Source organism: Kogia breviceps, chromosome 5, assembly GCF_026419965.1.
Source record: "Kogia breviceps isolate mKogBre1 chromosome 5, mKogBre1 haplotype 1, whole genome shotgun sequence".
In the NCBI taxonomy this organism is placed as follows: domain Eukaryota; kingdom Metazoa; phylum Chordata; class Mammalia; order Artiodactyla; family Physeteridae; genus Kogia; species Kogia breviceps.
The window spans coordinates 38179397-38200413 of NC_081314.1; the positions used below are offsets into that span (position 1 = coordinate 38179397).

A 21017-nucleotide genomic window follows, 5' to 3' on the forward strand; every position below is an offset into this window, starting at 1 on the left:
ATGAGATAAAGAGTGTGAAAAACTTCTCCCAAATGTGGAGCCTTCTAAATAACGGAATGCACGGTCGTCTGCACTGTTGTCTGGCAAAACCCGCAAATACAGAGGGAGCCATGTTGAGATAAGTCTTGTCCTGAAAAATCACAGACCTTTTCTGCAAGCCAGAGGCAAGGATGTGGGGACTTTGTGAATTTAAGTGATACCCAGTTCTGGTGTCCAAACTGAAACCAGTGGACCTATACAAGTGAAACATGACACGTGAGCAGTTTCCTCTTCTTGTTTTGGCATATTATATAACCTAAACTCCTCAAGTCCTAAAGCTCCTTCTTTTCCTATTAAGTATTTCTAAATGTGAGTTTTATCAATAATTCAGCTGAAAGCTCAACTGCATTGGGCCTGTGAAGAACCTGAGGACATTAGGAAAATTAGTCCTTGCTATTCCTCCAGCATAACAAGCTCAGTTCTGCCTCAGAGCCTAAGCACCTGTTGTGCTATGCCCTCCACCTAAAATTCTCTTCCCAAACTTCTCCGTGGTTTCTTCTCTCACTTCAGGGAAGTCTCTGACAGGCCTTTCCTGACCTTTGCTTTCTTGCAAAATCAGCATCACCTGGGAATTTGTTAGAAATGAAAATTCTCAGACCCCATTTGAGAACTACTGAATCAGAAACCTGGGGGATGTGGCCAAGAAATCTGGGTCTTAAGAAATCCTCAGGTGATTCTGATGCAAGCTGAAGTTTAAGAAAAATGCTCTAGCCCTTTCTTGGTTTTGCTTCGCAAAGTCCTTATTCCCATCTAACATTACATTAGCTATTCCTTTCCAGATTTCATGTCCACTTCCTCTTCTAGAATCAAGCTCTCATAAAGAAAATTGGTCACTAATGTATCCCCAGCTGGCAGAATAGTATCTGACACACAGCAGGGCCTCAAAAAAGACTTTGAAATGATTTGTCACTTCAGGGTTGGCATTAGAACAGAATATAGTATGAGGACTTCCCTGGTGGTCCAGTGGTTAAGACTCCACACTTCCAATGCAGAGGGCATGGGTTTGATCCCTGGTTGGGGAACTAAGATCCCATATGCCATGCGGCGTGGATAAAAAATTAAAAGAAAAGAATATGGTACAGAGCACAAAGTGTCAGTGCATCATCTAAATTTCCATCCCAAGTGACATGAACAGCTGGATAAGGACCTAGAAGGGACTCGGGGCAGGAATTATATCTTTCATTTTACCTAATTCTACCAAGTTAGATTCACTAAAGACACTCTACGGTTTGTAAATACTATGTCTTGCACCATAACGCAGATATCACAGATATCGTCCAGTCCCCTGACTATTCTGTTCAGAGTAGGATGTCAGCAACGATAATGCTAAGAGGTCATAAAAGTTTGGAAAGTGAGGAGACTTTAAAACTTCTTCGAGCAGCTTTTTTTTTAAACTACATGATTCCTCAGAATATTTAATGTACTAATATATTTTGCAAATCTCTAAGTGGAAAATGCTTTAGAATGCAGTGATTCCCAAACTTTGCAACAGTAAGTCCCTTTTTTCTTCTTTGGACAATCTCAAGGCACTAGTGAGTTCAACAAACTCTACCAACCTCTCAGTTCTGGCCATCAGACATGCCTCCTTGGTCAGTCACACAGTAACATGTCACTGGTGAGCTGACTGTATCAATTAGCTCCTGCTGTGTAACAAGCCACCCCACTGTTAATGACTTAAAAAAAAATCATTTATTATTTTTCATGATTCTGTGGGTTATCTGGGCAGTTCCTTAATTTGGGGTTGGATGATCTATGGTCATCTCACTTACATGTCTGGTGGTTGGCAGCCTGGTCAGCCTGGGCGGCCCTTGGGTATAATGGATCAGCCTTGTTCCTACTTGTTTTTCATTTCCTGCACAAGGTGGTCGCAGAGCCCAAAGACCAGCAAGAGAGCAAACCCCAAAGCACAGCACTTTTTGAGTCTCTGCTTATGTCACATTTGCTAAAGTTCTATCAGCCAGAGTGAGTCCTTTGTTCAATTTGAATTGAAGGGAAGGAAGAACAGACTCTGCCCATCGAGGGGAGGATTAGCGATGTCACTTTGCTAGGATGTAACTGAGGCAAATGGCTGATACTCAGAGGCACAGAACCAGACATCTGGCTTGAGAAGTTTTCAATGAGAACAATCACAGGTCCCTTTCCTCCTCCTCTTGTAATTGAGCAACAACTTCAAAGGGCCCTCCTAACCTATCCCTGGTTCTTTTCTCGGCTTAGGGCATCATGCCAGGAATTTTTCTGTATCAAGACTAGACAAAGTTTTGCCACATGGCTTCAGAGATTGATACCAAAAGCCAAGAGCAAAGGTCACAGTGTGGAGTGGCATAGTCTTGGCATAACTGTGCCAGATACTGTAGGTTGGAGTTCACCTTCCTTTTATGCCACATGCATACACAGGAAAAAATGACCAAGGCCAAATAATGCGATGTATTTGCACACAGCACAAGGTGGTAGGGTGTGTTCACCTTATCGCAGCAAATGGCTGGAAGCATGCTTTGACAATCTCGGCCCTCTTGGCAGTGATGAAAGAATGTTCACATATTGAGTTATGGGGAAGTCATTCTGGCTTACGCACAAGTTAACTTGAGTTTTATGCTACCTAAAACACCCTGTTTGTGACCTATCAAACATAATTGGACATCTGCTTTAATTATAAAAGAAAAGGGTGCATGGGCCAGAAGTGAAGAATGCCCATGAAATACCTCTCTTCCTGGGATGCCAGTGCTGGTAACCCCTTCAGTGATAAGCGTCCCTTCCCAGGTGCTAAGGCCATACTGATTTGCTGTGTATGTGCTGGTCTGTTTTTTTGAAACCTTGAAGGAATGTCTTCCTGACTTCTTCGACATTCTTTGTTCTGACAAGATATAAAACTGTGCTGAAAATGATGCTTCTCTGGAGCGGTTCCTCAGAGTAATCTGAGAGGCTGTCTTCTGGGCTATAGTCCTTAGTTCGGCTCAAATAAAACTCTTTTCTATTTTTATTATAGAGTGTTTATTAATTATTTTCACCGACAGCAGTCAATACACCTTGAGTGTGTAGCTTTTATATCCTCCATAAACATTCACTGAGGGCAAACTTGGGATCAGGTGCTGGGCTCTTGAAAGATCACAGTGGACAAAGTAAGATAATTCTTCCATTTGTGGAACTTTGAGTCAAGTGGACTAGAAAGACACTTAAAAATATACTCAGGGCTTCCCTGGTGGCGCGGTGGTTGAGAGTCGGCCTGCCGATGCAGGGGACACAGGTTTGTGCCCAGGTCCGGGAAGATCCCACATGCCGCGGAGCAGCTGGGCCCGTGAGCCATGGCTGCTGAGCCTGCATGTCCGGAGCCTGTGCTCCGCAACGGGAGAGGCCACGACAGTGAGAGGCCCGCGTACGCAAAAAAAAAAAAAAAAAAAAAACAGATAAATAGATAGATACAAAGAGAGATAGATACATAGATAGACATATAGACAGGCAGGTAAAGAAAAACATAAGGTGGCATAAAGAAGGAAGATGGGTGAAGCCACTTAGTTTAGCCGGGATGGCCAGGGAAGGCTTCTCTGAGAGGGACATTTCAGCTAAGTGCTGAGGGATAGGTAGGAGACCGCAAGGTGAAGGGATGTGCGGAAAGCACTGAGGCAGAAGAAAAGAGTTTCTACCATGAGTCGTGGAAGGCTCATTCTTGGATGAGATTTTATACCCTTTTTTGTGTGTTTTAGAAACTGTGTTGCACTGTCATTCACTTGGTCTGTCTGCAGTCTATGAATTGTTTATTTTCACCTTCAAAAGCAATAAGTAAATCTTCTGTGGATACATTTCTTCTTCAATCATTCTTGGAGCAATTGAAACAGTATCTAAATAGTCAATTCCCTCCTTCCCCATTGGTTTTGTACTGATTTCCATTTTGTGTGATTTTCTTCTCAAGACAGGCCAACTTCATATATTTTTTAAATACACGTTTATTTTGGTTAAAACCTGAAAGAAACGGTATTCAAAAGAAAAGCGTTTCTTTCGAATTCTGTAATTGCTCTTCGCCATGCGATTTTGGCCAATTGGAGGAAGAATGTTTACTCTCAATTAGGTTCTGAAATAAGTAAGGGAAGAGTCACAGAATGTTTATGTCATCGTAGCGTGCGCATGTTTTTTTACATGTACATACATGTTTGCTTTTGTGTGTATATGTGTGTAAGTTCCATGACAGCAGGGTTTTCAAGTTTTGTGTTTTGTTTTCTGAAGTATCCCAAGCACCTAACATAGGACCAAACCATAGAAAATGCTTAGTAAATATTTAATGAATATACAGTTTCAAATCCTGCTCCAATTTTTTTTTCAAAAAGGAATAATGGCTATTATTTAATGAGCATCTATTATGTGCCTGACACCTTCTAAGCTCCCCTTATTATACACAACAACCCTCTTAGATAGTAGTATTATTCCCATTTTACAGATGAGGAAACTGAGACTTGTAAGAAATTAAGCAAATTACCTAAGATAATTTGCTTAACCTCTAAGCTATAAGAAAGGGTTTTATAATATATGGCAGTGGCCAGTGGGAAGAAATGTTAAGGAAAGACTATCACAGGCATAGTAGAATATATATATAACATATGCTATGAGAAACCAAGAGTGAATCAGGGTAAAGCAACAGGTAAGGCAGAAGGAAATGGCAAGAGAATCCACCAGAATGTGTCCTGAAAAAGAAGAGAACACTCAAATCATTGTGCAATATATAAAATCCTTTATCCTGAAGCCCCATCAAAGTTTCCCAGTTTTTTTTTCTTTCATCATATTGCTGGATTTGAACAAAAAATAATTTAGAAGAACATCTGCTTTAAATTATCGTCCTGTTTTAAATGCTGTGCTCTATAAGCAGAATAAAAAGCAGAAGAAGGATAGGATATACTTTCAGAAGTTCAAGACCATCTTTAACCATCAGCTTATGCACTATTAGAAAAGGGAAGAACAAATTTCCTGGTGTATGGTGATGCCATATCCTGATTTTACAGCGTCTTAAAATTAGGAATAACAAATCAGATGGTTTGTAGGAACAGGGTTGCTACATTCTCACCTTTGAAAAGGATCGTGATCCAGTATGTAAAGTTCAGACTCTCTCAATAGTTTTCCTTTGCCTTTATATTTAAAAAAGATTCCAGGCCAGGTTTCTTCAGTCTCAGCACTCTCGATGTTCTGGGCTGGGTAAGCCTTCGTTGTGGTTTGCACTCACTGCAGGGAGCTGGGTAGCATCCTTGGCCTCTACCCACGAGATGCCAGCAGCGCATCCATCCACCTCATGCTTCCCTCCCCTGCCCCCTCCCCAGGATGTGACAATCAAAACTGTCTCCAGACTTTGCCAAATGTCCCCTAGGGAGCAAACTCATCCCCAGTTGAGAACCATTCTTCTACCGTATTGTCAGAAAATTTGAACTTTGCTGCCGAAATCGTTTTCTAGATTAAGAAACTGCTTACTGGCATGTTTCAGCACCTGATAGAGAACAGAGAAAATGTGCAGTTTATTAATAACATATTATTTAATCCATTTCTATCCTAAAACCATTAAGTTGACTCAAAAACTTCATGTTTTCCTCAAAATAGAGGAAAAGAAAAAAAATCAGCAGATTTTAAAAAATCTGTTTAAATAACAGACTTCTCAAAAAGTGTCCAAGAGACAGAAATGAATGTACCAAGAAGTGAGATGATTTTACAAGCATTGCTGCAAATTAAAAAAAAAGCACATTCACTAATTATGAATCACCTGCAACTCTTTTGTTTGACAATAAGTCCCTAAAAATGTAGCAAAAGAAATTAATAACCTAGGAAATACACAGCACCCCAGAATGGATCTAAATATCTTAGAGTCTCACCTTGTTCCCTTTTATACATGTCTCAATACAAAAACTGTATATTTAAATTTATCATTCTATACTTTCTCTTTCCTTGCTCACATGCTACCTCATTACTCAGTGGAAACATTACAACATAAAACAATTCATGTTTTCAGAATACATCAGAGGATAAATAACCTACTCAAGTTGAAAGGACTCTACAGAGAAGGTTCTTTTTCTCAGGTTGTGGATTAGAGAAAGTGATGCATACTCACTGCTACTGCCAACATCATGAAATCAGGAGAGCCAAAAGGACATGGTTTACCCAGTGAAGGTCGGCTGCCCAATGAGGATAAATGAGCAGGGAGTTGTTAATATGCCTACATGACCCATGGCTAGTCAGCAAAATGCTTACCTCAGAAATAAAATCCCAAGTCAGTGAAATACTTACAGGTCATTAGGAATGATAAATGAAAAACCTGTCAGACTGTAACCTAGCCTTGACTGAAGATACTCACTGATTAAGGGACATAAGTGTCCATCAGACAGTCTATCAAGTAAAGCTGATGTACAGTTAAGAAAGTCCTCACTACTAGGGTGCCACCCAGAGAAAGCAGATGTGGAACAAAGTAGTGAAGTAAAATGAGAATGATTTATCTAGGTTTCCTCTGAACTCTTTTCTTTCTTTTTTTAAAAAATTTTTTATTGGCGTATAGTTGATTTACAATATTGTATTAGTTTCAGGTGTACAGCAAAGTGACTCAGTTATACATACACATATATATCCATTCTTTTTCAGATTCTTTTCCCATATAGGTTATTACAGAGTATGGAGTAGAGTTCCCTGTGCTCTACAGTAGGTCCTTGTTAGTTACCTATTTTCTGAACTCTTTTCTAATTAAAACATTTTCCCATCTGTCATTAGGAGTTATCTCCTTGGCAATAGCAAATGAGAGATTTGGGGATTGCATGCAGGGTACGTATATACATATACGGATACAGGACAGTTGGCTTAACACTGAGCTTGTAACCGAATTTAATTGAACAACAAATATTTTCAAGCAGAATATAGAACATTACGCTATTTCACATTCTGTTCATTTGCAGCAACCTTTTCAGAAGTCACCTTTGAATAAAATGAACACAATTTGCTCTGAAATGTGAATGATTCCTGAAAACATGGTCGAGTCTTCTTGTGGTGACATAGGACAGCTCTGGAGGCCAAAGTTTGAATAATTTCATTCCTCTAGAACATACACTTAACAGAAAACACCCTCTGAGACCCTAAAGCAAAACCCCACAAATGGTCACTTATGTTCTTCATTGATCGGCTTACTCTCCTTGCATTTACATTTCTTATCAAGTCTCGTTACTGGTTTCACATACCTCTGTAGAGTGGAAGGAACAATCTAAGAACAGGTTGAAGAGAGAAAACATACGTGAAAGGGTAAAATCTGGGTGGGCAGCAAGGAGTGTGTTACTGGGAATTAGAGTTCATTTGCTGTCATCCTGTCAACAAAGACCAAAAACTCTAAGGCAGTCACCTACCTATGTTGGATATTAGGCCACAGTTACCATAAGAAGTGATCCCAACTATCAGAGAACCACAGACTTCTGGATTGGGGGGGTGGGGGGACTCATAGTCTACCCTACCCTCCCCTGCCAGACTTTCAAACCCTTTATTTTTCCTGTCAAATGGTTTTCTTACTTATGTTTTAACCCCCATGGGAATGGTAATATGTTATATTCTGACTCAGGATTTTTCAATCAAACTGAGAAAGAGTAAGACAAGGCTAAGGATAGAATTGGCTGGTACTCTTCCAGAAACATCTACTCAGGATGACACCTTCTATGTCAAAATACATTGATATTGGCTGGTATTCCTGGTAGTCCAATTTCTATAGTTGCATCCCTTCTCCAATTTGCCAATCTAGAAATCATAACAAGAAAATAAGGTTAGCCTGAGATACTTACTCTTAGAGAACTCATGCTGACTGGTAGGTATAACCACTAACTCTTTTAGGGATCTAGAACTGTTCCTTCAGGTTCATTTTACATTCATAAGTCAAAGGCCACAGTTTCTCATCCCTTCTGAAATCCAGATGAACTACTTGATGATTTTAATTGTATATAAGGGCCCTTGCTCACAGACATAAGAATAAAAATGATATTTTAAAAACTTTCATCAAAAACAGATAGAAATAAGAAAGTATCTCATGTGAGGGTCAGCTTCATTTATGTGGAAAATTAACTTGCCAGGGATTCTTCATTTCCTAATCATGCCAGTTATAGGAAGTAATTCTGTAGATCAGTGGTTTTCAAAGTGTGGTTTTCAGACCTGTTAGAAATGTAGAATCTTGGGTCCCACCCAAGACCTTGTTACTAAATCAGAGTCTCTGGGGGTGCAGCCCAGCAATCTGTGTTTAACAAGCCTTCCAGTTGATTCTGGTATGCACTGAAGTTTGAGAACCACTGCTATAGAAAGGAAAATGTATAGAATTGGGATGATAATGCTCAGCCTCCCAGTACTCCTAACTTAATGATAATGGTGATGATCATGATGATAATAAGAGTTTTTTTTTTTTTTTTTTGCTGTACGCGGGCCTCTCACTGTTGTGGCCTCTCCCGTTGCGGAGCACAGGCTCCGGACGCGCAGGCTCAGCGGCCATGGCTCATGAGCCCAGCTGCTCCGCGGCATGTGAGATCTTCCCAGACCAGGGCTCAAACCCGTGTTCCCTGCATCACCAGGCGGATTCTCAACCACTGCGCCACCAGGGAAGCCCTGATAATAAGAGTTTTAATGGATAATTTTTTGTGAACACTTTCTGTGCCCTGAAGCCTTGTGCTATGTATTTTATGCACTATCTCATTAAATTCTCCCCAAAGCCCAATGAAGTACTGTTATCCCATTTTATAGATGAGAGAATGAAGTCAAGAAAAAACTAAGCAGTTTGCTCCAGGGTAGCCATTAAGTTGCAGAGCTGGTCTAATAGCCCATGCCTGGTTGATCACACACACACACACACTAAACAAAAATTCTCACTCTTCATTACCATGCCCTGATGGCTTCCAGACTTAAGAAAAAAGAAATCTCCCACCGTCAGTTCCCTCAAGCCTCTCTGCCTCTTTACTTCCACTTCTTAAATTGCCTCTGTCCTGAGGACCACATCAGGAAAATCCCCCTTGGCCATCCTTTTTCAGCAGCCAACGCCCACCCAACCCTTCAGCTTTGTCCTAGCCTTCCTTACCAAGATCCAAGGGAAGTCTAGAGACATAATACCCTGGTTGTCCTTGTCCTCTCAAGTGAACCTGCATCCTTGATCCCTTCTTTATGTGCAAAATGGGCCACGATCATAATTATAAACTACAGTTGCAAAGCTGGAAGAGACTCCTGCCGGATGCCACCTACACCTTTGCTACCAGGTGTGATACACAGGCCAGCAGCAGGTCGTTCTGGAAACCTGTTGGAAGTGCAGAATCTTAGCTCCCATCCCCATCCCCTCAGAGCTGCTGAAGCAAAATCTAGTTTTAAACAATATCCTCAAGGTGATTCTATGCACAGTGAAATTTGAGAAGCACTAGTTTATCTAGACCTACCCCCTTATTTTACCTGAGGACACTGAGACCCAAGGAAATTGAATGGCCTAGGTAAGGTAACAAATCTAGTTAAACTGGAATATGCTGTTCTCCGTATCCCTGCAGCCTTCAACTGTATGCCATGAAAACATTGCTGCTGCTGCCACTGTGATTATTGAGAGCTTCCTAGGTTCTTAACTTGTGCTCATCCCTTTACATGGATTACCTCATTTACCACATCCTGTGAATTCAGTACTATTATTACCTCCATTTTTTTCTGATTGGGAACCAGAAACCTAGGGAGGTTTCAGTACTTGCCCCAAATCATGCAACTTCCAAGTAGCAAATCAGAGATTAGAATTTACATAGTCTGACTTTGAAATCAGGATTGTAGCTACCAGAGGTATACTGCAAGTATCTCTTTATCTTTTCCTATGAGTCTAAAAGCTTCTTCCTAGCTATCATCCATCTATCCATCTATCATCATCTATCTAGTTGTTTGGAGACTGGAGAGTACATAAGATGAAGTCATTCTACTTGATGTGTCTTTTCCTTTCATTGATCTCAGTGACAGTGTTACCAAGGCTGTTGCTCCAGAATCATACCTCTGCCCCTCCCTCACATAGAAACCAGTTACTCTTATCTAAGTTTCAGGAGGAAGCTGCTAAGAGAAAAAAACAAGAACTGGTTAGAACCTACTAGGCCCAAGATGGTAGAGCATTTGACTTCCAGTGGGCCTTGAGCCTCATTATAATACATTAGCTAAATGACACACCCACCAGCGCCATGACAGTTGCCAGTTGCCATGACAACAACCGGAAAAGTCCTTACAAGGACTGGAAAGGAGAGTTGCATCAGTTCCGAGTCCAAACCACACCCCTGTTCTCGGATAACTCATGAATATTCCTCTCACTCTTGCCAATTCCCTCCCTTTTACCCCGACTCTCCTATAGATTTGGTGCCTCCGCTGGAATTGTGTTGAGAAGTTGATTTGTGAACTAGGTTCCCACTTCTCCATTCTTTGGCCATTGAATAAAGCTTGTGCCGTTCCAGTCTCAGCACGGGTTACCTTACTGGCTGTGCGAATCCCATCAGAAAAAGAACCTCTCTGGCTGAGGCAAGGGGTCTCGGGCTGGGCTAGGACCCTGGCGCAGTCCAGTGGACCAATTCGGTAACACTAGCGGTACAGGTGGTTAGAAAAGAAAGCGAAAGGTCCCTTACCATTGATGCACCTTCCGGGCTGTGCAGCTCAGTTGTCCTACCCCTCAGGTCTTGGTCCCCATCACCTCTCCCATCACCCCAGGAGCCCCGGCTTAGCAGTCATTGCACTTAGGGATTGTGACACCCCTGACGACCGCAGTGGAGGAATAAGAAGGCTGTCCATCTCCCTCCTCTGGAGCACTCAAATGTTGAAGAAAACAAAGTTTAAGAACAGTTATTAACTGAGCCATACCTTAGATAAACTAATTGCTTTTGTGTGGTTTTCTTGAAAACCCAGCATGTAAAAGGTTGTTTCCCTTAGAAACCTCTGCATTCCAATCATCTTAACATCTGAAATGTAACCCAAGAGTAAACTGGAAATAGCCTTTATTATGTTCCAATATAATTAACAGTTTCACTTCTCCACAGCACCTTTTTAAAAGTGTTTGAATGTTTCAGAATAAAATTTTTCTGGCAATAAGACAATGCATTCTCCTCATCCCATGTACACATATATTTGGTAAGCAAAAATAATATGAGAAAGCAGGGTTTTACAGAAATGTCTAAATTAGAATGAGTTTTAAAAATTTAAATTTGAGTTAGCCATTAAGTATTATTAAAATATCATGTCATTTACACAAAAGCACATTTTTACACAACTTTTCAGAATCTGGCTATTTTATACGGTGAGATGAACTAGGGTCACTGTGAATCTAGACAGTAAACAGATACTTTAGAAATCGTGGCTATATGAATCATAAGTAATACAATTGCACAGATCTGTAAGATCCCCAAAGGAAAATAGTCCAGAATTTTATTTATATCTGGAAACAAACTGAGTCTGTTTATCGGTGCTCTCCATAAAGAATATTACTTATGCATTCATGCATAATGCACATGTGTGTGCAAACACACTCACATACACACACAGTATTTGATTCCAAATATCTTCTATTAGGCTTCAAGATCCTCAAGGTAAGAGGCCTGCCTAATTCATGTTTTAATTTATCTTATGAAAGTAACATGGGTTTTTTGCCTTAATAAATGTTTCCTGAGCTGACTACCACACCTTAACTACATATATCTGGAATTTCTGTTGTGAACTTTATTTAATAGGGAATGGAAAAGATTTGTGGTTTTCTTGTGGGACTGTAATTTTCAATCTCCTGATTTTTGTGATTTTTTTTTTAAGCTGGTCATAATGCTATATAGTTCTCTGATTTTATTTCTTTGGTACAAAAAAAGCAAAATGAATGCATTGTGATTGAGCCATGGAGGCTGGTTGCTTGCATATGTAATAGGGGCTCTAAATTACCACATAAACACAGCTGCAGTTTCTCAGTCTGGAGCTTTGAGAAGCATGCCGACTGGTGAGTGAGGGTATTTGGAGCTCTAAATTTAAGAGCATTATTATGAGCTGCAATAGACAATCATCCCGCCTTATTTAAATCTCTGGGTAACTGTAAAACTGGAGTAGGTCTTACTTAAATATTCAGGTTTCTTATCCATGCCCAAATCTGAACCAGCAAATTTAGCCCATATCTTAAGAGCTGACAAATTGTACTTTATGGTATATTATTGTCTACTGCATTTATGAACTTATCAAAAGGGTAACAGTTTCAAAACAGTCTATATTTAAATTAATTGTATATATTTAATTAATTTATATCAGAAAAACTGATATAAACCATGCTTTCTTACAGGGAAAATAACCCCATGCAGGAAAATTGATGAAAATATTTACATCTCTATCGCATTACATATACATACATATAAACACACACACACATCTGTATTAAAAGCCTTCTGCCTGAATTTTAGGTTGAAAAGCAATGAGGAAATGTAAATTTTAAAATACATTTTCCGTTGGGCTTCCCTGGTGGCGCAGTGGTTGAGAGTCCGCCTGCCGATGCAGGGGACATGCGTTCGTGCCCTGGTCGGGGAAGATCCCACATGCCGCGGAGCGGCTGGGCCCGTGAGCCATGGCCGCTGAGCCTGCGCGTCCCGAGCCTGCGCGTCCGGAGCCTGTGCCCCACAACGGGAGAGGCCACAACAGTGAGAAGCCCGCATACCTCAAATATATATATATATATATATATATATATATATATATATAAAATATATATATTTAAAAAAATATATATATATATATTTTAAAATATATATATATATATTTTTTCCATTAATTTTCAAATCACCCTTATTTGAGGAGAAAAGATACTTCTAAAGACTAGGTGCCTTGTTTGCTAAATCGGGTATTTAAATAAATTTAACAGGAAATATGTCTCATAATTTAAACAGTGCTTTCATAAAATTTATACTTTCAATGCCTTCTTTTTAATATTCCTCAAGAGGTTTTTAACAGAATTAACCACGAATTTAATCGCAGGAAATCAAATCAGGAAAGTTTTGCATACTAAATGAAATGGGAAATATCATTGTGCTCTAATACTAACTCAATTAATTCAATAGAAAATTGGAATTAGAGTCAAAGTTATCGTTTGGCCATTCTTCTATGGCTAGCTAGATTTATGGAGAGTCTAGAGACCAAGGTCAGGGCTGGATTAATTGCATTATAAATTATCTACTTTGTAGTGTAACATTGGCCAATTATAAATCCAAATACTTTTTCCTGTGGGCAACCAATACTTTAATGGATTATCTCCTTCTATGATCACTTCAGGAAATTCAGCCTAAACACTATAGTTAACCAGTGTTACACTGAACAATAAACACTATTAGAACAAACAGACCAAAAAAACCAGAATAGGCTACCTGTCCATTCACCCAACTCTCTGAGGTCAGATGGCCTTGGCAGTGATCGTAATGCTGAATATTTCCTGATTTTCTACTCACCATTAAAAATGTTTGTAATTAAAAATTATTTGTGGGCTTCCCTGGTGGCGCAGTGGTTGAGAGTCCGCCTGCCGACACAGGGAACATGGGTTCGTGCCCCGGTCTGGGAAGATCCCACATGCCGCGGAGCGGCTGGGCCTGTGAGCTGTGGCCGCTGAGCCTGCGCGTCCAGAGCCTGTGCTCCGCAATGGGAGAGGCCACAACAGTGAGAGGCCCACGTACCGTAAAAAAAAAAAAAAAAAAAAAAATTATTTGTAATTGAAGAAGTGTTTGTTTTGCATGTTTTTTTAAAAGAAGTCATATTTATTCCTAACATTTTTCAGACCACATGGTTAATTCAAACAACCATAAAATGTTTACATTTTTCCACTGTTCTAATTTTTTTTTTTTTTTTTGCAGTCCGCGGGCCCTCTCACTGTTGTGGCCTCTCCCGTTGCGGAGCACAGGCTCTGGACGCGCAGGCTCAGCGGCCACGGCTCACAGGCCCAGCCGCTCCGTGGCATGTGGGATCTTCCCGGACCCGGGCATGAACCCATGTCCCCTGCATCTGCAGGCGGACTCTCAACCACTGCGCCACCAGGGAAGCCCTGTTCTAATATTTTTTTAAAATTTATTTTACTGAAGTTTAGTTGATTTACAATGTTATGTTAACTTCTGCTGTACAGTAAAGTGGTTCAGTTATACATATATATAATCTTTTTTTCATATTCTTTTCCATTATGGTTTATCATAGGATAGTGAATATAGCAGCACCCTGTGCTATATGGTAGATCTTGATGTCTATCCATTCCATATATAACAGTTTGCATCTGCTAATCCCAATCTCCCACTCCATCCGTCCCCTCCCCTCCCGCCCCCTTGGCAACCACAAGTGTGTTCTCTATGTCTGTGAGTCTGTTTCTGCTAAGTTCATTTGTCATATTTTAGATTCCACATATAAGTGATATCATATGGTATTTGTCTTTCTCTGTCTGACTTACTTCACCTAGTATGATAATCTCTAATTGCATCCATGTGCTGCAAATGGCATTATTTCATTATTTTTTATGGCTGAGTAATATTCCATTGTATATATGTATCACATCTTCTTTATCCATTCATCTGCCGATGGACATTTAGGTTGTTTCCATGCCTTGGTTATTGTGAATAGTGCTGCTATGAACATAGTGCAGGTATCTTTTTGAATTAGTTTTGTCTGTATACCTTCCCTGGAGTGAAATTGCTGGATCGTATGGTAACTCTATTTTTAGTTTTCTGAGGGACCTCCATACGGTTTTCCATAGCAGCTGCACCAACTTACATCCCCACCAGCGGTGTTCCTCCTCTTCTCTTGAAAGCACTTCCTACAAAAAGTGCTTCAACAGGAATCTTGGTCATAGACTCTGTTTCTAGGGAACCAGACTTGAGACACTGGATTTCAAAGTCAGACAATTCTGGGTTTGTATCTGGATTCCTCTAAGTGACTACAGGTGAGTTAGGTAAATGCCTCAGTTTCCTTATGTGTTAATGGATCTAATGTTGCCCACTTGGCCGGTTTGTTGCGGGAATTAAAGGGCACGGTGTAAAAGCCCTCAGCTCAGCGACTGGAGGGTGGGGGGAAGTGCCCAGAGCTGCCTTTGATCTTTCCCTGACTTGCCCTTTGGCCTTGGGCATGTTAATGTTTTCCTGCTGTCTGTTTCCTTTGTGGGAACTCCACGTGTGTCTAACACCAGGCTGCCTCATCCATGACTGGAAGTCAGAAATATTTTTTCAAGTGGTAAAGTACTTGGCAAAATGTGGAGTGCAGGCAAAAAGCATAATGAGCATTAATTATACAGCCGAGGGTGGAACTGACCTGGGAGAGAAGTGGCTGGAAGTTTAGAGGCCAGGAGAGATGGGTGGTCCAGCCAGGGCCTTTCCTGGGCCTTTCCTGCCCAACCAGCAGTACTGTGAATGTGCGGACCTTGGAAACTGCAACCTGGTCCCCCCAAGTCCAGGAAGCCCAGTCACCTGGAAGAAGAAAAAGGAGGGAGAGAGTTGGGGCATCTTTGTGCCTGTGGCCTGTCTCCATGCAGAGTTGCTTCTTGGCTTTGAGGTCTAGACTCAGTGGTCACCTCCTCATAGAGGCCTCTCTGACCAGCCCATTTGAAGTGCCCTCCCCTACATCATGGCCCAGTTTTACTGTTTTCTCAACAATTAACCACCATCTGGCATTAGCTTGTCTAGGTATTTGTCATTGTGCATACTGTCTCTCTGCTGGAACTCCTTCAGCATAGGGGCTCAATGTATTCTGCTAACTGCACACAGTAGGTCCTCCATAAATCCTTGGTCTTGGAGCCCCCAGGAATTCTCACACATTGCTGGTGAGAGGTACAGCACTTTGGAAATCTATTTGTCTATGTTTCACAACACCAAACATAAAAGCCTTCTTATGACCCAGCAATTCCATTCCTAGGTATGTATCCACAGAAATGCAAACATGTCACCAAAAGACACGTACTAGAATGTTCACACCAGCACTTTCTGTAATAACCTCCGAACTGGAAGCTACCCAAATTTCCTGGAAAATAGAATAGATGAACAAATTGTGGTATATCCATACAAGGAAATACTATACAGAAATGAGAACCCTCAACCAGAGGCAAAAACAGGCATGAATCTCACTAACATGATGATATGCTGTTGCGTGAGAAGAAACCACACACAGAAAAGCACACAGTCTATCATCATGTGTATGTAAAACATGAAAACTGGCAAAACTCTCAGTGTTAGAAATCAGGCTAGAAGTCGCCGCAGGTGGGTGGACCGGGGAGCTGCTATAAGGAGCTGAGGGGGCCTCGAGGGTGCTGGTCCTGTTCTGTGTTTTGGTCTGGCTGCTGTTTACACAGGTATGTGCTGTTCGGGAACATTCATCCAGCTGCGCACGGTGCGCCTTTTATACATACTTCAGACTATAATAAAATTGACGTTGAAACGACTGCATGGTGGTCTGCTCGGGAGTGTGTGGGAGCTCCCAGTAACAGTTACCTTAAAAAAAAAAAAAAGTGCCGGGGGCTTGGAGCCCTGGAGTCTGGCGCCCGCTCAAGGGAGATGCGTCCACCGGCCTGGTTGACCTCGGCGGCGCCCGGCGGCACTGCGCCCCGGGCGGCCGACGCTCGTGGAGGAGGATGACACCGAGCCTCTAGGGGCCGCACGACCGGGGCGGGGGCTCCGGGAGCTTCAGGGCAGGACCCGCCCGGGGTGCGCACTCCGACGAACCGCGCGATTCCCGGCCCTGGAGGGCCCCCCCCGCCCCTCCGCCCGCGCCCGCGCCCGCGCCGCCCCCGGCGCGTCCCTGCGGCCAAGAGCACGGCGCGCTCCCCTCTGCGGAATCGCGGCCGCCGGGGTCCGCTCTCGGCGGGGTCGGGCTGGGGTCCGGGGAGGGCTCCGGGGTCGCGCTGCGTTCTGGCTGGGCTCGGCCGCGGGAGGGCCGGCGGCGCCTGTCCCCGAGTGACCCCGCGGCAGAGGAAGGGCGGGCGCCGGCGGGCTGCTGGGACGGCCCGGGGGGAGGAGAAGGGGGAGGGAGAAGAGATGGGCGAGGGGGTGGGGGCCACACAGGCCGGCGCCTGGGGGCGAGATGGTGGGAGATGCCCCGAGCCCGGAGCTCGAACCTAGGACAGGGGTAGAGAGAGCGCTCCTCCTTCCCATCCCGGGAGGACCAGGCGAGGCACGGGGCCGCAGGACCCCGGGGGCTCAGGACCCAGGGGCGGGGGAGGGAAGGGTGGCCCCGGAAACTCAGGAACCCAGAGCCGGGGTGGGATGGGCAGGGGAGGGGGAAAAGGGGCTGGAGAGTCGGGCAGTGGGGGACGGATGTTAGCAAAGACTGGCGACAGTCACGCGGAGGCTTTCTGAGTCGCCAAGTTTCGCTTTAATGCCCCTGGGCTTTCAAAACCAGCGGCCGCTAGCGGGAGGTATTTTCCGCGGGCCTGACTTCACCCGTGCGCGGCCAGCCCGGCTGGCTGGCGAGTCCGATCTCCACGATCCCCCTGTACCTACCTACCATTTACCTGGTCACTAGGCCTTTGCCGGGACCGGCGCAGCAGGGGGGAGGGCTCCCACCTGGGCTTCGTACTGCGGATTGCGGTCCCGGGGCGGGGGCGGGGAGCTGGGGGCGGGGGAAGGGAGTTGCTGGAGCTTGTGGTCGGAACAGCGGCACATCTCGAGTTTCTTTCTAAAAACAGAAGTTTCTCTTCCCCTGGCCCAACTCCACCTCCCCTCACCCCGCGCCCCCCAACTAAATTCCCCTCTCTCCTGGGGTCGGTGGCTGGGGAGAGTACAAAGGCTGGATTATCCACGAGGGTAGCTGATTCATCCCCCCTTTAACTTTGAAAGCATCGTCGGATGGCCACTTAATTTTCCAGTCGTCACAAAGGAGGGGATCCTATTTTGAGTTTTTCCGAAGTGATTATAATTTTCATTTGGGCAGCCAGGGATAAATCCTGAAGACACCAAGGATTAAAAACAAAGGAGACTGCACGAGCTGGAGGGCCGCAGACAAAGCAGCTCACAGCCTTTTCCTAGAGGCCTGACTCAGCTAGTTTGCAAAGACCAGTAACCCCTATAAGCATTGTTTGCTCTGGGGAAAAAAAAAAAAAAAAAAAGATTTTACCAATACATCTCTCCCCTCTTTTTACCCATTTCCTTTACTTGGTCCTATTTTTACTTGGCCAAAGATAGTAATCATCTGCTTGTATTATATACTCATATTTTCCCCTTAATTACAGGTTTCAAAAAAAAAGGAAAAAAAAGACAAAATGTAAAGTGTTGGAGTACTGTCTAGAAACTATTATAATGAAAGCAGAAAAGGAGGGTCTTGGAATGACTTTTGGGAGACCTGGGACCTTTTCTCTGCCACTCATTTGCTTGTCAGGTGACCCCGTTTTTCTGCATCTGTTTCTTCAGTAAAGTGTGGGTGTTACCACAGGTGACCCCAGATCTCTAAGTCTGCTATCCTAAGTTTCTTTCGAGAGAGATGAAACAATTTGATTCATGAGGAGTTGATGTCTGAACATACATTTCCTCATCCCAGATCCCTTTTATCCTCTCCTAACGCTCACGGTGTGGTGTTGATGTCTGGCAGGCTTTGTGTTCAGTTTGTACCATTTGCAAACACAGTGAGAATTACCATGGAACAGAGCGAAGAACGGCTATAGATTTCTTGGATCTGTGTCGCTCACACTTCTTTTTCCATTTTCACTCTAATTAGCACACAACTTTTAAAAGTTGGCCTGAGCACAGCAACGCTTTCACACAGCCGTACTAAAATCCATGCTAATCTTTCCCATGGGATGTAATTCAATTGAATTGACATTCTAATAAAATACTGGCAAAGACGCAATCACAGTTTGCCTGTGATGCATAATTAAAATAGCACGACGCAGTTGCTTAAACCTCAGATAATGGCTTCCTCCATATTGTTGGTTATGAGATTTCAGGGTTTTTATTCCTGGATGTTAATAGGACATTATGAAGCTACTCTTTTTAGCAAAGTGGGTTGTGATCTTAGCTTGCCGTTGCTAGGAATGCACTAAAGCCTAAGTGGCTTTCAGACTGGTCTTGGGCAGTTACTTAATGCATCCAAACTTGCCTGCAAATTTGCATTGTCTATTGATAGCTGACTGAGTGTCCTCTGCTATCTTCAAATCATTGACACAGCAGCTGTACATTGGCTTGGAGGTCATTTGAATCTACCATATCTGGCGTTTGGGAAATCTTAACTTTTCTAAAAGTCTGAGGACAGGAGGACTTGCCTTGGGTGATGAAATTCAGATTTTGCCATTTTGTTCCGAAGTATTTTACACTGAAAAAGCAACCTTGATTTAGCATTGCCATTGATGACATGCTACAGAAATGCTACACAGTTTGGGTTCCTACATTTCACTTAAAGCCTGTGATTGCTAAATAGTTGATATTTTTAGGTTATTAGTTAATCTGTAGTCAAACCAAACAATTCCATCACGGACAGTTTTTGTTTTATGGCCAAGCAGATCTGAAATTTGACGAAGGAGCTAGAGCGAAAGAGCGAGCCCCTTTGTGGACTCCTACAAGCTATAAGGAGAAGCTTGGGTAGTTTTATCCCACCTATATTGTGAGGACATTTCTGGCAGTAGTGCCCTTAGCTAGACGGACTCACTCATGAGGCACAACTTTATTAACATTGCACATTGTGATATTAGTAATCTCTGGCTTCACGGATGGAACACATTAGAAAATGGGTGATGGTTGCTACTGGAGCTGGGAATGGCCATGTCATTTTTGGGGGCCATTTCATCCCCTCTGACTCACACGTTGAGTCCATCCTCCAAAGTGGAGACAGGTCCTGAGTGCCCAGACCAGAGCAGTGGGGAGGGTTGAATGAGGAATTATATTCCCCTGGAAGCAGGAAACTAGAGTGTGTCTTTGAAGGAGCTGCATGTTTGGGTGGGACTGCTCTCAGGCAGATGAAACAAGATAGCACTCACCACTCAAGACCAGGAAGCAAATGGGAGAGAATCCAAGCTCAGTATCTGCAGGGCTTTCATGCTTAATAAAATGCATGCATACTTTTATGGGGATTCTTAGCATCAGAAATCTGATGGCATACACTCAGCCCCCTGTTTTGTCTGTGTTGAGGAAAATTAGGTCCGGGAGACAGGAGGGGAGCACATGTCCCTGGGAGCTGTGCAGAATGAACAATATTGGAGGAAACTTCAGCTCAAGAGAGACACTATATGGAGATGTGAAGCTGGAAGGCTAAGCTGGACCTTTCATTAATTGAAAATTTCTTATTTGTTTTATTGTGAGAACTCCTAATCCACCAGACCAAGAGTATTCTAAATGTGAATCCTGACTGTGAATCCAGTTGTTTTGGTTAGTCAAGGTAAGTTGTAGTAACAAACAGATCCCAAAATAATGGCACAAAGAACAGTGCAGGGAAGTTGTTCTTGGCTCCCTGTAATAGTGGCTATGTTCCTTCATGAAGCTATTCTGGGACTCTGGCTTCACCCCTCTTGTGGCTTCTTTATCCCCTAAGGACTTATAATTTTTTGCATCTAGGTGAAAGGGGAAAAACAGAGTGGGGGGGGCAGTAACTTTTGTCGAGTGAAAAAAATGCACAACCCCCAAATTGAGAATTATGCTTTATTTGGCAGACTTTCTGAGGACTTAAGCCCAGAAGACAGCCTCAGATATCTCTGAGGGACTGCTCTGAGGAGGTAAGGGATGAGCCAGGGAATAGAGGAATTTTTGCAACAAAATTCAGGTAGTCAGAACATCTAAAGATTACTATTAATTAAAGAAAACTAAACATCTCAAGTTAATGAATTTAGTGCATTTCTGTGTATGGGAAGATGCAACAGTCTGGGCTCACTGAAATCATTCCTTTGATATGCAACTTAACTATCTAGGGCCAGCATCCTGTTTCTCTCCATACTGAATCCCCTCAGGGTGCACAGTCTGGGGTTTGCTTCAGTAGCTGCTGGCTTGACTGCCTCTACATCCTTTGTTTACTGATATGGCAGGCAGCATTCTTAGTCCACAGTGCTTCCT

At 43.0% G+C, this 21017-nt stretch overlaps 1 long non-coding RNA gene across 5 annotated transcripts; it reads right to left on the reverse strand.

Annotated features, from left to right (window-relative positions):
* Positions 1-4326: 4326 nt before the first annotated feature.
* On the reverse strand, positions 4327-17581 carry LOC131757300 (uncharacterized). 5 transcript variants are annotated; one of them, XR_010840909.1, is made up of 5 exons: positions 17487-17561; positions 15307-15461; positions 10638-10817; positions 5087-5500; positions 4327-4709 (listed from the first exon to the last, which is right to left on the reverse strand). It is a non-coding gene; the product is annotated as an uncharacterized lncRNA (long non-coding RNA). The 5 variants fall into 5 exon arrangements; XR_010840912.1 differs by lacking the exon at positions 4327-4709 and having other exon boundaries at positions 4741-5500; positions 10638-10809; positions 17498-17581; XR_010840910.1 differs by lacking the exon at positions 4327-4709 and having other exon boundaries at positions 4866-5500; positions 17498-17581.
* Positions 17582-21017: the final 3436 nt, after the last annotated feature.